Raw genomic sequence first — 6,666 nt, forward strand, 5'->3', positions numbered from 1 at the left:
AACATTATGTTTTAAAAAAAAAAAACATTATGTTTTTTAAAAAAAACATTATTGTTTTTTAAAAAACGTTATTGTTTTTTAAAAAACGTTATTGTTTTTTAAAAACTTGGCTTATTAACAATATTTTGATGTAGTGATTCAAAGATGAGGCTTTTGAAGTTTGTGTTTGTTTTCAGAGTATCACTCTCTTGCCCATGCTGGAGTGCAGTGGCACAGCTACAGATCAGTGCAGCCTCCACCTCCTGAGCTCAAGCAATCCTCCCACCTCAGTCTCCCAAGGAGCTGAGACTACAGGCGCACACCACCATACCCGGCTAATTTTTCCTTATTATTTTGTAGAGATGGAGTCTCCCTATGTTGCCTGGGCTGGTCTCGAATTCCTGGGCTCAAGCGATTCTCCCCGCTTAGCCTCCCAAAGTGCTAGGATTACAGGCGTGAGCCAGCAAGCCTGGCTAAATTTATTTTGATACTTGTTTTTGATTGCTGTAATGGTTAAACACAGGATAACTCAAAAATAAATGAAAGAAGGGCATCGCTGGCTATAAGTAAAACACAATTTTATTATTTAATACCATTCAATTTTCAAACTTTTTTTTTGAAGTTCATCTTCCTTTCTTTTAATCAGTTGTTCTTGTGCACAAAGAGGTATTACATTTCAACATTTTTAGTGACAACAAAACCTTTGTTGAAACCTTTTATTTACAAAGTTTTTGAGTAAGTTAGAAAATTTCCTTTGCATGCTTTTAAGTATGCAGATATGAGAACTATACTCATACACTGTTTTTGGTAATGAAAGCACATAATTATCGAATTGCTGCCATTTTGAAAATGCTCTGTCCACCATTTCTTCTGGAAAACAGTTGCTTTCTCACTTACTGTTAAACTCTTACCTCTATTCTGAAAGTATGAATTAAGTCTATTTATTTAGAAATATGTTAATGGCAATATATTCCCATTATAAAATCGGTAAGCACATTTTGAACATTTATTTGTATGAGAAAAATACGTAACTCATCTTTAAGTATGAAAGTTCTTTTTAACTTCTTTGCTGTGAGACAATCAACAGATCTCTGAGTAATATGTAAGATTTTTGTGGTAATTTTTTTTACCTCATTAAAAGATTAAAGTATTATAGATTTGACTATAAAGATTTTGTTTTAATAAAATTAATTCCATTAATAGAGTGTTCATCTGGCATCACTCTTCTCCCTCCTTCCTTCCTTTCCTTCCTTCCTTCCTTCCTTCCTTCCTTCCTTCCTCTCCTTCCTTCCCTCCTTCCTTCCTTCTTTGTTTCTCTCTCTTTCTTTCTTTCTTTCATTGTTGTATAATGCTTTTTTAAAAAAATTTATTTTTATTTTAAGTTCCGGGGTACGTGTGCAGGTTTGTTACATAGGTAAACACGTGCCATGGTGTTTTGCTGCACCTATCAACCCATCACCTAGGTATTAAGTCCCTCACACATTAGCTCTTTTTGCTAATGCTCTCCCTACCCCCACCCAACCCCGACAGGCCCCAGTGTGTGTTGTTCCTCTCCTGTGTCCATGTGTTCTCACTGTTCAGCTCTCACTTATAAGTGAGAACATGGTGTCACTGTCTTTTCATGCATGTCTTGCCTGTAATGATGTGGGGAATGAATTTCACTATGGTGCTAACTTTGTCACTGTACCCTAGGATCTCCTTTTTCTCCTTTTAGTTAGTTTTATACTATTTACTTAACACAGTGTTTTAATAGATAGTGATGAAAATATATGCTTACGTTTTATTTTATTGGCTCACAAAAAAAGTTGCTCTTCAAGTATTTTATTATTGACACAGAGTCTAACAAACATAAAGAACAGATACTTGTTAGAAACATTTATATTTTGATCCAGCTATTTAGCAAATTTTGTAATACGTATTTCTTCAAATATCAAGCTCTGTTTCTCCTCCTCCTTCTTTCTAATACCTTTTAGCCACTGTTTTAGGTTGGGTTCCCAAGGAAGCAGATCCTGAGGCACGGATTCGAGTGTAAGAATTAATCATAGATTTGGGAGGAAGAGATCCCAGGAAGGGATGGCAGCAGTGAGAAAAAGCAGGAAATGAAGCTACTGCAGGGAATGTTCTCAAGCAACTTTCTGCTGTGGGCAGCTCCCCCGGGGCGCTCTGGAGCCAGTGCAGAATTTTTCTGAGTTGTTTCACATGGAAGGCAATACATTCTCCAGCTCTTATCTGCCTGTCATTGGCTAGACACCAATAATGAAGCACTTCCGGCCTACCTATCTGTGGTCCTGGAGAGAGCCCTCAGGTGGAGAACACAGGTGTTGGGACAAGATGCAGTTGTCTGGCATAGGCACAATCTGGACAAAAGGAATGTGGGTAGGGCCACTGCATCCTGTGAGAAGGTCACCACACCGCCCTCAGAATGTTGTTGACCATGCTTCCTAAGGCAGAAAGAACAGGTATTTTTAACTGGGTGATGAGCAAGACTCCATCTCAAAAAAACAAAACAAAACAAAACAAAAAAAAAAACAAAATCCTGCAAAAGAGACTTTTAATCTTTATCAAATTTAGTCAATTTTGTAAAGTCTTCATAGCCTAGATATAAATCCATATTTTAAATAGCCCTCTTCATATATATGTATATATCTATATACACATACATACACACACACAGACACACACACAGACCCACATATTTGTGGTTAATGAATTGTTAGTATTTTTACCCGGCAAAGATATTATACAAGGAATAGAAGGATCCGTTTTGCCTTTTTCTGTTTCTCTTGTGCTAACTCTATTAGAATTATCTTCAGTGTGGTATTTCTTGGAAGAGTTCTTTTAATTTATCTATTTTATGAGAATTATTTGCTTAAAACTAGGTAATATTCATAAGTTTATTTAACTGGACACCATAAAATGCAACATGTTACAATAATTAAAAAAAGAATGACGAGGTGATGGTCCAACCCTTCATATTGTGGGATTCCATTTTCCTGCGGGATGCTCTGCTCACAGTATATGACATGTGACAGTTTGACATTCAGACCTATTGCCAATTGAAATGAAATATTAGTGAAGTTTAACATTTTCCTAAATCTTGGAGTAAAAATAAAATAGAAGTTCCGATAACTTACCCCAGTGGATCATCTTGTGCGTCCCCTGTGGTGTGTGCACCCCAGTTTGGAGACCCCTGGACTGTAGGACACAGTTCAGATGCCTTCGTGTGACACACACTGTCCTCCAACCTCAGTTCTTGCCTGGTCATGCCTCATACCTTGCATTTTGGTCAAAATGAACTTTTTGAAGTTGAATTTATCATGTTGAATTGTATGACAGAGCCTTCATTTATAATTGCTTCTGCCTGGAATGCTCCTTCTTTGGACTGTCCGGTAACACCTCCTCCATGAAACTTTTGCTAGTCCTTTCCCATGCCCGAGGGAGAACTGAAAACATCCTCTTTGGAACATTATAGTACTTTCCTCCTTAGCCCTTAACCCTTCTTTTGGACATATTTGCTAACCTTCTTGGCTCCCCCCCCCCTTTTTTTTTTTGAGATGGAGTCTTGCTCTATCACCAGGCTGGAGTACAGTAGTGGTGTGATATTGGCTCACTGCAACCTCCGCCTCCTGGGTTCAAGCGATTCTTCTGCTTCAGCCTCCCGAGTAGCTGGGACTACAGGCACTCACCACCATGCCCAGCTAATTTTTGTATTTTTAGTAGAGACGGAGTTTTACCATATTGGTCAGGCTGGTCTCGAACTTCTGACCTTGTGATCAGCCCGTCTTGGCCTCCCAAAGTGCTGGGATTATAGGCATGAGCCATCACGCCCGGCTTGGCTCCTCTTACAGACCTTTATCTCCTTGAAACCAAAAATATTGTCTAACTTATCTTCATATCTTGGGCATATAGCCCTCAACAGAAACACAGTCACGCTGTTGAATTAACTATGGAGGTGGCACTGCGTTGGTCAGCTAGAGTAGAGGACTGTGTTTAGCTCTGTGAGCCTCTTGAAGAAGGATTTGGAAAACTGATGTGTACCCAGAAGGAAAGAATTGCAAACAATCCCGGACAAATTCTAGCCTGGGACCAAAGTATAGAATAGCAGAGAAGAGGGATTTGATTCTAATATAAGGAAGAATTATTTAACAATTAGAGCTGCTTGAACATAGGATGAATAGCTTTGAAGTATGGTGGTTTTGAAGTATGGTTTCTCACCACTGAAGATGTTGAAATAGCCTGAATGGGTAACCTCCTTGAGCAGGCTGAACAAGGGCTTAAAGCATCTGGAGTGATCACAGTGAGTGAAGGAGAATTTAGATAATCTTTGGACTGCACAACAATCTAGCTGAGATTTGAACCCCTTTGATATGTCTAGTGATAGGTTTAAACTTTAATAGATATTGTTTGAAAGAAAAGGAGTAAGGATATTTTAAGTAAACAATCCCTCTGTCATTCTGAGTCTCTGGATCTAGGTGAGACACAATAGTAATGCTGTTTTGCTTTCTCATGAGTCAGGTGACACTAAAGGCTAAGAAAGTCTTTGAGCTTGTACTGATGCTCTTATTTTTCTTTGTAACTACAGACAACCAAGTTGCTTCCTTTTTTCGTCTTAGAAGTAGTCTATCCTCACCCTACCCAACCATGGATTTAAAATTTGTGGTCTGAGAACCCATAACAAAGTGATAAAGTCTCTTGGGTTTGGGAGCAGAGGCAGTTGTCTTAATCTTCCATGTATTTAGGGCTGCCTGAGACAGAATTTTAAACTACAATATTGAATCAATTAAACTTAATTCAGGATATAAATAGTAAACATGGCCAGGTCCAGTGATTCATGCCTGTAATCTCAGCACTTTGGGAGGCTAAGGTGGGAGTATTGCTTGAGGCCAGGAGTTCAAGACCAGCCTGGGCAACATAACGAGACCCCATCGCAAAATAAAAAAAAAGAAGTAAATATATACCACAGGTTTAATACTTTAGTCAGTATAAAATAATCCAATTATTACATCTTTATGGGCATGAATCTTATATGGAAACAGAGGCTCAATGAGGTTAAAGGGACTTACCTAAATATTGAACAACTAATTGGTTTCAGAACCTAGACCACAATTGTTTGCATCTAATTCCACTTCCATGGGTTTCTTCATTGTATCACGCTGCCTCAAAAGTAGAAGATGTGGTTGCTGCCCTGAAGGACTTTTGCAATCTCCTAAAGGGATAAGACATATCCATAAAACAATGATGGAATAATAAAAGTAAAATGAAGTGCACTATATGTATTACAGCTAAGGAGTAGTTGGAAAGGTCAAGAAGGTGAGAAATCACAGGCTGGAGGATATGGAGAGCAATCACAGGCTGGAGGATATGGAGAGTAATCACAGGCTGGAGGATATGGAGAGTAATCACAGGCTGGGAGAGATGGACTTTTTTATTACGAGCAACTGTGAAAACAGTTCTGAAAGATAAGTAGGCTTACAAAATTTTCCTTTGGTTCCCAAAGTGCATGTTGGCTTTGTCCACATTCACCAGCGTCTTTTCTTCTCTTTTATTTCTTTTTAGTTTAAGAAAAGAAACTATCTGTGTCATACTGGCCAATAGGACACAAGCATCTAATTGCAGCAAATTCTTATACATTCCAAGTTACCCCACAAAACAGGTCACCATGGTAACCAAACAAAAAGAGACTAGAAAACAGAAGCAGAGTATTTACTTAATGTCTGATGGGCTTTCTGCATGATTTTCATTAGACCTGCTGCTGGCTTTCTTTCAGGTTTGGGTGCCAGTCACTGTTTACTTTGTAAGTTGTTAAAAGATTAAAAACTTTATCAGGCCTTACAATACAGAAAATTGTACTGAGCAGTGAAGTCAGAGCTGTTGATTTTTAAATACACAAATCTTACTCAGATTTGTTAATTTGTTACATAGAGTTAACCCAGGAGCTATGTAACTCTTGCCAATGGAATTCAAGAGAACAGAAGGGTCATTTGATGATGGTAGAGTCTTTTAAGAATGCTACCAGAAAAGGTGATAGATCTGAAATAATTTTGTTAAGGGCCCTACTGTTTATTTTTGCCACCTCCATTAAAAAGGTGTACACTAACCAGTTGGTGTAGAGAATTCATTGCTAAATATTTTATGTCAAAGTCTTTAATAGACCATACTAATTAATAAAATCCACTGTGCTCTATAGTTTTAATCCTTGGGTGAGGAAGATTTTGACGATGAAATAGAAAGCCACATAGGTTCATAAAATATATCTGACATTTTCTGAATGTTTGACCCACTCTCTTCTTTCCTACTATTGTCTTGGTACCTCTTTGAAATGCAAAAACATTACAACTTCAAAAGCGGTCCAGGAAGATGGCGTCTGCAGCTTATGACAAGCTCTGGAAGTGTGGCCAAATATGCAGCATGTCACTAGGTGGTAGCTTTGCTAGGGATCTTGACATAATTGACTTTCCTTCCTTAAAGACAATTAAAATTTGTGTACAATAAATTGTTTCAATTGGCACTTGCTTTTAAAACTCAAACTCCACGTATGTCTTGCTAAAAAGTGATTCTACAATGCAAATGTTGTTTGTTGGAGAAGAAAAGAAAGCTGGATGCTTGTTTGGAAGCTTAGTGGGCATGAGGGAGAAAAGTTATTCCACAAGGGAATAGATCTTCTATGGAATGTTTCTGTTTCTGCTG

General features: G+C 38.1%; 1 long non-coding RNA gene across 1 annotated transcript; it reads right to left on the reverse strand.

Moving 5' to 3' along the window:
• Positions 1-1,874: 1,874 nt before the first annotated feature.
• LOC108519541 (uncharacterized) lies at positions 1,875-6,432 on the reverse strand. Its single transcript, XR_001882651.1, has 3 exons — positions 6,290-6,432; positions 5,043-5,185; positions 1,875-2,420 (listed from the first exon to the last, which is right to left on the reverse strand). It is a non-coding gene; the product is annotated as an uncharacterized LOC108519541 (long non-coding RNA).
• Between the last annotated feature and the right edge of the window lie 234 nt (positions 6,433-6,666).

Source organism: Rhinopithecus bieti, unplaced genomic scaffold, assembly GCF_001698545.2.
Source record: "Rhinopithecus bieti isolate Rb0 unplaced genomic scaffold, ASM169854v2 scaffold_2435, whole genome shotgun sequence".
In the NCBI taxonomy this organism is placed as follows: domain Eukaryota; kingdom Metazoa; phylum Chordata; class Mammalia; order Primates; family Cercopithecidae; genus Rhinopithecus; species Rhinopithecus bieti.